Below are 11,474 nucleotides of genomic sequence, written 5' to 3'. Positions count from 1 at the left end.
ATTAAAATCAAATATGTTATTTAAGGATATCCGAATAATTATATAATTTTCATCTATTAAATAGACATTACATATAAATATTGAACAATGTGTATTTAGTATGTAATGTTCATTCCATGTTTCTAAGACAAATGTCAATTAAAATGAGACATACCATACTGTGACAAGCCCTGGCTTGAGGATCCAGCAGCCACATCCATATCTGTAATATATTAAATGAGGATTGCATATCATTAATACTAATCATGCCATGTTTAAAATATTTACATTAATATCAAATCAATAGAAAAATATTAATCCTTTGGTAGTCCCATGAGTTAATAGTTTCCGCAATTAAATTAATGATAAATATATCCTGGACTCTTATTTTCAATCAGTTGTGTTGTTTACTGTATCTTTAAGAATATCTGCTTGTTATTATATAATCATCAATTGATGGCCATATGTTATAATTTATTAGTATTATTCGTTTTTTATTAGATATAATATTTAAAATAAGAATACTGTATTCTTCACTAATCTAAGAATTTCCATTTAATTTTTAACAACATGTATAAAGCAATGCCACTTTCCGCAAACCCATGTTAACGTGGATGAGAAATGCCATTTTCGCGATCATTGCGCAATGATTCCAAGCGGAATTACGCATCCGTCATTTGAACAACATGTATAAAGCAATGCCACTTTCCGCAAACCCATGTTAACGTGGATGAGAAATGCCATTTTCGCGATCATTGCGCAATGATTCCAAGCAGAATTACGCATCCGTCATTTGAACAACATGTATAAAGCAATGCCACTTTCCGCAAACCCATGTTAACGTGGATGAGAAATGCCATTTTCGCGATCATTGCGCAATGATTCCAAGCGAATTACGCATCCGTCATTTGAACAACATGTATAAAGCAATGCCAATTTCCGCAAACCCATGTTAACGTGGATGCGAAATTACATTTCCGCTCTGTGATGCATATTCTGTAGAGCGCAAGAAACATCATTCCTATTTCATGTGTCAATAATCTAAAATCAGATATCTAAACATCATATGTAGTGTATGTTGTGAGATCTGTATAGGTTTAGTATCTGACTAAATACACATTTTTGATTTTTAAAATTATAAATATTATATGAAGTTGGATAATTACCTGGTTCAGATTCTCTATCGGCTCCTCCCAGGCCACCGGACGGAGAAGCATCTGCCCTGTCCCCCGCGTCAGGACTTTGAGATCCCGCAGCTGGGAGGGAAGAAGAGGAGGCCGAGGATGGCGAGGATCTAAATCTTTTGGGGACCCGGAGATTGAGGAGCTCGCATAAAGTCACCTCATAAGGGAGTAGGTACAGTTTCCGCGGGGCCTTTCTTTGGCCCCCTCTTTTACGGGCTTGTACCCAGTCCCTTATGAGGTTGACTTTTTTCGATAAACGCAACCTCATATCTCCGAATCTCCTCATGATCTGATCCTGGGTCCTCTGGACGTCACACACCAATCTAACCGCATTGGTGATAGACTCCCAGAGGGCCTTCTTAACAGGCGCATCTGTCGAGCTCCTCTTGTTCCCAAACAGCTGGGGATAAAAGTCCTTGACGGCGTGGACCAGTGCAGCGCTCTCCTCCTTGGTGAACCTGGGAACTGACATGCCTGCTGGGTTGTCCAATAAATATATTATAATAATATAAACTGCCTGCAGGCATTAGAGAACTGACAAAGATGGCAACGTGTAATGGACTTTTATATGGTGAAGTAAACATGAGATGCACCATGGGACAATTTATCTGTACATCTGATTGGATAAAAGTTTGAAATATTGTTATAATGTCTGTGAGACCATCCTGACTCAAGTTGTGTTTGTGTGATGAACTCTGATTGGCCGTTCCTTAATGTTTCATATCTTAGTAACTTCCTTACACATACCGCTTGGTGGTGCTGTAACTTCATTTTTCATGTAGACTTATTTGTAACTCATGGGCCTGTCATGCGGATATGTGTGACGCAGATTTAATATCCGGGATCCGTGAAATATTAATGATTAAATACTGTTTAAAATCTAATCCTGTCACATTATTAATGTTGTAGACATTTCTCGGTTTAATAACGGTCTGTTTCTTTAATACAAATACACATTTAATATTGTATGTCTTTATTGTTCTTTAAATAAATTGATTGTGAAGTATTGACATTGCTCTATTAAATGTATTTATAATGCACATTGATTGTGTGCTATTGCGTGACATTACACTAATGTTTAAATATGCTAATCTGGTGTTTGAAGATGCGTTTCCCACGCAATATTTATTAATGTTAAAATTCCGGTTAGAATGTCAGTAACTTGGATAATCTGTTTATAAATGTTAAACTACAGCTTTGTTATTCGCAAATAAACCTCGAGCTTGTATTTCTCTGAAGTGCTCATATATGTTATTGTGCAATGGCGTCTTTAGTTTTAAAGAGACATTACAAACAAACAATTGTATCAAATGATCTGTAGAGATAGAAGATTGTTTAGACTTTAAACTGTAAATCATTTTCTCTTAGTATTTATATATCCTCAACAGAAGAAATTTAAATGCACATGGTTGAGACAATCACATAAGGCATCTCTGTGCATCCACCAATCTTCATCTACTGAGCCTATCTCGATATGCTTTTCAAGCAAAGTATGTCAAGATAGGAAGAGAAGTAAATACACTCTTTAAATCTCTTAAAGGGACACTGTCCAAACAAATTTACCATTGGTGATTGAGCATGAAATGTTAATCAACTTTATTATTTAATACGATTATCAAATGTTAAGTTATCTTGTTATGTTTATTTGCAAATCAATAATGATATTTTATATTACGGACAATTGTTTAATAAAAACCTGGGTTGTCCTTGACGATTGTTGCATCAATTATTCCAAACAATCAAGTTCTGTCCAGAGTACTGAAGCAAATAAATTAGCTATTTACTGCCTTATTTCTAAAGTAATGATAGCAACATCACAATGAGCATTCATAATATGAGACAAGTTTTAAAGTTGATTAAAATAGAATACTCATTCAGAATGTATAAATCATTGTTTTTTTAAATGGCTACCTTTAAGTATATTTTGAGTTCATGTCCCTTTAAATAAACATTTAACAATAATGCTTAATATATCATAAACCTAGGCACCTTCATTTTGCTAAATGAGTCTAACATATGAGTAAAGCAAATTTAGATGAACTTCTAGATTGTTTTACACACTGACTGAAATATATTTATTAAATGAGGTCTTTTTTAGCCTTCAGCGTAGAGGGACATTAAGCTATATGTTATGTATGCATTTTGTATAATAATCTTATATTTGACCAACTTAATATGTTTTGTTATTCAATCATTATATTGTAATTATATATATATTCGTGGATTAAATACATCTCTACATAGGCTATTTTGATGCTGATTGTTGTTTGCATATAGATGCCTTATATCATTGACTAAGATATGTGCATTTATTTGTATTTTAACAAGTATATTTAAAGACTGAATGTAATTCTATAGTACATTCTAAATATGTTTAAATTCTTGTATGATATTTGTTACAATGTATACAAAATATACATTTTGAATGACCCCTTTAAGGACACAAACATATTGTATTTTGATTTAAGATTGACAAAATAAACTAAAGGGGAAATTACATTCTATATAGATATTTGATGTCTAACCCAAGAGGTAAGATTGTAATAAATACATAATATTACTAAGTATAGTTAAATGACTCCACTATAAAATTACATAGATTAACCTGGCATCCAATAACTAATTTTGTAAAAATATCAAGTTAAATGACCTACCATTTATAAATGTAATAATTGTAAAATATTTTCTAATAATGTTTTGAGATACCTAAGGAAGATACATGATCTTATACAATTCTTTTTACATTCAACAACACTGTCACTTTCATGTAATTGAACCACTTCACCTTATTAAATGTTAAAACAATCATAATATTAATACATATCCTAAATATTTTTAATATATACTTTTTAAATATAAAAGCATTGAAGAATCTGACTCCCCAATTAATGTTAAAAGATATATTTTAATATTCTCTGAAGATTTTTATTTTCTACTATTAATGCATTATTTTCTCTTATGCATGTGCTTGTCAAATAGCCAACTACCAGTCATGGGAGTCCAAGTTTTATTTATTTACAGATTATATTGATATATATTAGAATCTGTTAAAAATAAACATATATTTAATTGAAAATAATTAAATATTCCAGGAAGTCATCAGATGCCAATCTGAAATGACAAATAATAAAAATGGAACAAAGTTAATACACACGTTGTAAAATATTCATAAAATACATTTAAAATCATATGGTGTCTATGCTCTAACTTTGATCAACATTTTTTAAAGATAATCATTACATTGATTTTAAATTAATGAAATACATACACCATTATATTGTTGATTAAAAATTATATTTAAATATCAAAAATTAAAATTATACATAATAATGTATATCACATGTAAACAATATATGTATGCTGAACATAAATGTAATATTTCATGTCCATTCAAATACCTCTATATCAACTATAATATGTATTCCTTTTTCTGATTGTGATCCCTAAATATCTAATTATGAACTAAATATGACTAATGTATGTAAGCTACTAATAGTCTACAGTCTTCACTAGCATGCATTGGTACACCAACCTGGACAATGCATGGTCTTTGAAAGTCAATTCAGGGGTAAACAGTTGATCTTCAATAGGTGTCTTATTCATCAGTTCATTAAATAGAGGACTGGGAAATCACATCTAAAAAAGTACAATCATCTAAGTGTCTGATTGTGATCCCTAAATATCTAATTAAGAACTAAATATGACTAATGTATGTAAGCTACTAATATTCTACAGTCTTCACTAGCATGCATTGGTACAACCAACCTGGACAATGCATGGTCTTTGAAAGTCAATTCAGGGGTAAACAGTTGATCTTCAATAGGTGTCTTATTCATCAGTTCATTAAATAGAGGACTGGGAAATCACATCTAAAAAAGTACAATCATCTAAGTGTCTGATTGTGATCCCTAAATATCTAATTAAGAACTAAATATGACTAATGTATGTAAGCTACTAATATTCTACAGTCTTCACTAGCATGCATTGGTACACCAACCTGGACAATGCATGGTCTTTGAAAGTCAATTCAGGGGTAAACAGTTGATCTTCAATAGGTGTATTATTCATCAGTTCATTAAATAGAGGACTGGGAAATACCATCTACAAAATAGAAAATCATCTAAGTGTCTCCAATAGGATGTCTCCACAGCCTTATTCTATCAAATAGTTTGCACTTACCATGTGAACATGTATTTGTATGGTTTTCAAGGTCAGCAGAATTGAAATATAATGCCAGACATGATCCCATTGGTATACTTCAATTTCAATCTTGGCTTTTTCCCCACTGTCAGTCTTGGAAATCTTCACTGTCAGGCTTCAAATTGTTCCCTTTCAGTCTTTAGATTAAGTCATCTCCCTAATGTAAGAAATTATATATAAAGATTTCATACAAGTGTGTGAATAAGTTCTGTACCCCTCTCCCACCCCCCATTTCATAATAAATATCTATCACTAGCTTACTAAGCCTGTGTATGAACCTGTGTTATTTTCTATCAAGTGTGAAGATGAGTCATATTGAGCAGAACAAACCTCTGTGTGACATTGAACCATAGTCATTCTAGAGTATCCCTTTCTGATTATGTACATTTTAAATAATGTGTAAACAAAGTTATATTTTTTAAAATGTATGCCATATGATGTATTTGTGTACAAATCATGCCAGCAACAGTCCATACATTTCTACTTACCATCTGATGTCCTCTTTAAAAACCAGGTGGCAAAGACTCGCTATAGGACCCAATGCCCAGAGCATCACCTATATTATGAGAAATAAAGATTATTCTAACATTTGATCAATACTAACATGTTTGCACAATTCTCTACTTGTCATTTCCCTAGAGTTCACATCTATTGAAAATACTCCAGTGTAACTTCTATTATTTACCGTCTAAAGTGGCGGTTGATGACGTCTGCTCTGACATCAAGTCCCTCGTCCTGGAATTCCCCCTCTAGAACAGGATCATCCTCCTCATCTCTGAGGAGGTCTCTGTCCACCGGGACGGCCTGCAGCATCCCAGCCCGCTGTGCAATATTATGCAGGACGCTACAGGCTACAACAATCTTAGCCACCTTCTTTGGATTGTACTGGAGTGCTCCTCCAGAACGGTCCAGGCACCTGAATCTCATCTTCAGGAGCCCGAACATCCTTTCAACCACCGCCCTGGTTCTCTTATGAGCCCTATTGTAGCGCTCCTCAGACACATCAGTTGGGCTACGCAAGGGGGTAATGAGCCAAGGCCGGCTCATGTACCCAGAATCACCTATAAATTTAGAACAGAACATAATTCAAACAGAATACTTAAACTAGTATATTGTTGTATAAATATATTTGTTAAAAACCATAATCCATATTAAAAGTTGTCAGAAAGATAAAATAAAAAAAATAAATTTATATATAAATCTGTATCTTGGCATTTCATCTAAGACATGCTACATATGCGTATTTCTCCTAAACCAAACCTTGTGTAAAATGCTAACTACATGGTTACATTGCATTCTCTATCTGAACACTTAAGGTAAGACATGCTACATATCTGCATTTCAATAAAAATAGACATTACCAGAAATAGACAATGACAGGGTTAAATAGCATGAGCTAATATCTTGCCTTTTCATCTAAGACATGCTACATATGCGTATTTCTCCTAAACCAAACCTTGTGTAAAATGCTAACTACATGGTTACATTGCATTCTCTATCTGAACACTTAAGGTAAGACATGCTACATATCTGCATTTCAATAAAACTAGACATTAGCGGAAAAAGACAATGACAGGGTTAAATTGCATGAGATAATATCTTGCCTTTTCATCTAAGACATGCTACATATGCGTATTTCTCCTAAACCAAACCTTGTGTAAAATGCTAACTACATGGTTACATTGCATTCTCTATCTGAACACTTAAGGTAAGACATGCTACATATCTGAATTTCAATAAAACTAGACATTAGCGGAAAAAGACAATGACAGGGTTAAATAGCATGAGCTAATATCTTGCCTTTTCATCTAAGACATGCTACATATGCGTATTTCTCCTAAACCAAACCTTGTGTAAAATGCTAACTACATGGTTACATTGCATTCTCTATCTGAACACTTAAGGTAAGACATGCTACATATCTGCATTTCAATAAAACTAGACATTAGCGGAAAAAGACAATGACAGGGTTAAATTGCATGAGATAATATCTTGCCTTTTCATCTAAGACATGCTACATATGCGTATTTTGACTAAACCAAACCTTGTGTAAAATGCTAACTACATGGTTACATTGCATTCTCTATCTGAACACTTAAGGTAAGACATGCTACATATCTGCTTTTCAATAAAACTAGACATTAGCGTCGGTAAATAACAAATGGTTAAATTTAATCCTATAGCTGAACATGACGCTAACAGTTAAAAAATACAGGGGCAATTGTCAAAATAATTAACCATGTTGAGCACAAATACTCACCAACGAGATAACCAGGGGGCATTTGTCTTTCCTCAAACTGTCTCCACAGGGACGACAGAGAGAGGATGCGGGCATCATGACAAGCCCCTCCAAAATTCGCATACACATGCATAATCCTCATCCGTGCGTCACAAACATACTGCACGTTGAGGCTATGAAAATGTTTGCGATTTCTGAAGGGCAAGTCATCAATTGGAGCACGCAGCGCAATGTGGGTACAATCAATGGCTCCCAAGACATTGGGCAATTGAGCAATATCAAAGAATTCCCGCTTCAGGCGCCTCCAATCACCATCATTCTGTGGGAATCCTATGTATTGCTTACTGATACGTACCATGGCGTTCAGAAAGTTATCAAACACCCCAGAGAATGTACCTTGAGCCAGGCCATGCATGTACAGTTCTCCGGATTGAAAACTCCCTGAGGCCAGGACGTATAGACAGCTTAGCATCTTACTCATGGGGGGAACAGCAGTCCTTATTTGTATACGTGGCTCCAAATGAGGTTTAAGAAGCTCGTAAAGGCCAATGAGCTGTTCGCGATCAAGCCGATACTTATCAAAAACCTCAAAGTCACTCATGTTTTCCAAGGTGGGTCTCACCCTGTAGACACGAGGACCTCGAACCAGACGACCCCTTCGTCTCGGTCTGAGCCGCCGAGGCTGCCTGATTCGACCAACAGCTAGTTCGCCAATAGCACCACCAGCAGCGTCTACCATGTCATCGTCATCCATCTTTCAGAACAGCGTAACAAGGTATGCACTTGATCTGATGTGGATCACAAGTGATGCATTGGCCATGTTGTTTGGGGGATTTATAGTACAATTAGTCCAATGGTAGTGAGTTTGTAATGATTGCTGATTGTATTCACTTGTTTGTATGTGAGCGGCGCGAATGCTTTCACAGTGGGCGTTTATTTGTTGTTTTCTGAAATGTTAGTTTCAAACAATGATTCTCAATGTGAAAGTGTCCAATATCACACATACAGTGCATGTTTGTAATGTTTGATCATATGCGTAATCAATATTTCTTAAACGCGATCTTATAGTAACAAGCACACGTCCAGGCTAACATGAATGAAAGTGCATAGTTGTGTATAATGTGCATCGAATGTGATCGATCAATGTTGATGCAATATTGTTTGTAAACGATAAAGTAACATCTGCCATCTGTAGTATTGAATATATAAGTGATTGTCGATCTGTCAATATTGTATGCGTCCCTTTAAAATTGCACTAATACTGAATAACTTCCGGCTGCCATCTGTAGTATTGTATATATAAGTGATTTCCGAGCTGTCAATATTGTATGCGTCCCTTTTAAATCGCAATAATAATTCCGAACTTCCCGTCTGCCATCTGTAGTATTGTATATATAAGTGATTGCCGAGATGTCAATATTGTATGCGTCCCTTTCAAATCGCACTAATACTGAATAACTTCCGGCTGCCATCTGTAGTATTGTATATATAAGTGATTTCCGAGCTGTCAATATTGTATGCGTCCCTTTTAAATCGCAATAATAATTCCGAACTTCCCGTCTGCCATCTGTAGTATTGAATATATAAGTGATTGCCGAGCTGTCAATATTGTATGCGTCCCTTTCAAATGGCACTAATACTGAATAACTTCCGGCTGTCATCTGTAGTATTGTGTATATAAGTGATTGCCGAGATGTCAATATTGTATGCGTCCCTTTCAAATCGCACTAATACTGAATAACTTCCGGCTATCATCTGTAGTATTATATATATAAGTGATTGCCGAGATGTCAATATTGTATGCGTCCCATTCAAATCGCACTAATACTGAATAACTTCCGGCTGTCATCTGTAGTATTATATATATAAGTGATTTTATATCTGACAATATTGTATGCGTCCCATAAAAATTGCACGAATACTGAATAACTTCCGGCTGCCATCTGTAGTATTGTATATATAATTGATTTGCGATCTGACAATATTTCTTAATTGTCCCATTGAAATCTCCATAATAATGCTGTTCAAAAGTGTGGTTTACGTATATGTTGTATTGTAGTATTGAGTGTTAAAGTTCCTAAAGGGGCGGTACAGTGGTGAATCTGTGATGTGTATGGTTGAATCTTGTAATGACGTCATGATATTATTAACCTGCCTATGTAGTTGTGAAATCCTCATTGTGTTGTTGTATTGTGCTACATTGTTATTGTGTGCTGAATAAAATATAAATGTGTGCTTTGTGGTTGCGTGATGGGGGATACGTGTTATGTACATGTAGTACGTATATATTGTGATTGTGTCCCACATATGCTGACTTGTATATAGCGGTCTGGCATTGTTGTTCCTTCCCATAAAGTGACATCTGTAATCTGGTGTAATGATGTTCTTCTTGTACGTAATTCCTAATGGTTTCTGGTGATGGAATCATGATGTTACAAGTACAGTCAAATCCATATGTTGTGTTTTGTGATTCCTGTAGAGAATGTAATGTGTTTGTCCCCCATCATTTGAATGCACATGTATGAGTGAATGTTAAACGTAATGTATGTGCATCCATGAGTGATTATGTGTTAAGCCTATGTAGATATGCAGTTGCTGCAAGCATATGAGTTGAATAACTGAAATGCAATAATAAAGGTAAATGAGAGATGTTTCCCATTGTGTAGTGTTTGTGAATCCAGAAATGTGTATTGAATTTTATTTTAATTGTAAATGTAATTTTATTGAAATAATAATGTGTTACTAGTGATGGGGATTTGTAGTTGATGTAATCTAAAAGTGTTAAAAATATTTATGGTGTGGTGAATATTTAATATTAAAAACCATAAGTCCACCATAGGGAAATAGTCATTTCTTGATCTATTTATCATCGCTAGGTCTAACGCATGAAATCATGTATTTTCTAGCGCTGGTATTTGGAGTTTTTCAGTCTACGCTATTTGCGTGCGTTAGGGAAATGAGGGTTTCGCGTGCACGAGCACGTCTTCCCAATAGAAGTCAATGGAGGCTCCAAATATTTCTCATTTTTTTTTCTAAGACTGGTTTTCCTCGTAAAGTGAGTGACGTCATGATCTTGTGTGAAAAAGTCACTAAATCGTGTTCTTTTTGTAATAAATAAATATTTTGTGTATGTCATGTGGTGTATATTGTTTGTATGCATCGATGAGTGTATGTTTGTGATAATGTTATTAGTTAGATGTAGGTATATGAGGGTCTTTTCCCGTGTGTCTATGTAAGTCAATGGGAAAATGGATTTGTGTGGATTTTTTTCAAACACCCGAGATCTCGCAACTTTAATCCTTTGTATTTTAATGAAAAAAAAAAAAAATAAGAAAAATAAAGATAGTGTTGTGTTTGTATGAGTGTAAGTGTACTTTGTGTAATATTTGTTTTGTGATTCGTGGATGTTTTTTTTTGCGGTATATGTTTACTACTGGGTCTGAGGTGGCGGTAGAAAGGTGAGCGTTAGGTGTATTTTGAGTGGCGGTAAATAAACTCTAAATACCGGAGTGCGTAAGAAACCCGCGTTAGGAGCCTCTAACGCTGGTTTTTACGGATAACGCCGAACTCTAAATCTAGGCCTATAGATGTCCAGATGACAGTTAGTACTAGTAGCATCAAAGCACTTTAAGGTCACTTGAGACCCTTGGCTTTCCTTGTCTTCCGGAACATCTATACGGGTAAGATCCTCTCCTGTTTGGCTCTGCAGGACGACGCTTGAACATGAAAGCTTAGGATTGATCTCCTCAACCTCTCGGTAAGTTTCGGACTTAGTTGATACAAAACCATAGATATGCGGGGAATGCCGGGGCCCCAAAGCATCCCCGCAATTAATGTACACCTCATCCGGATCCGGAGACATCACTGTCAAG

Source organism: Bombina bombina, chromosome 6 (assembly GCF_027579735.1).
Source record: "Bombina bombina isolate aBomBom1 chromosome 6, aBomBom1.pri, whole genome shotgun sequence".
NCBI classification, from domain to species: domain Eukaryota; kingdom Metazoa; phylum Chordata; class Amphibia; order Anura; family Bombinatoridae; genus Bombina; species Bombina bombina.
Note: the sequence above shows the minus strand (reverse complement) of the source record.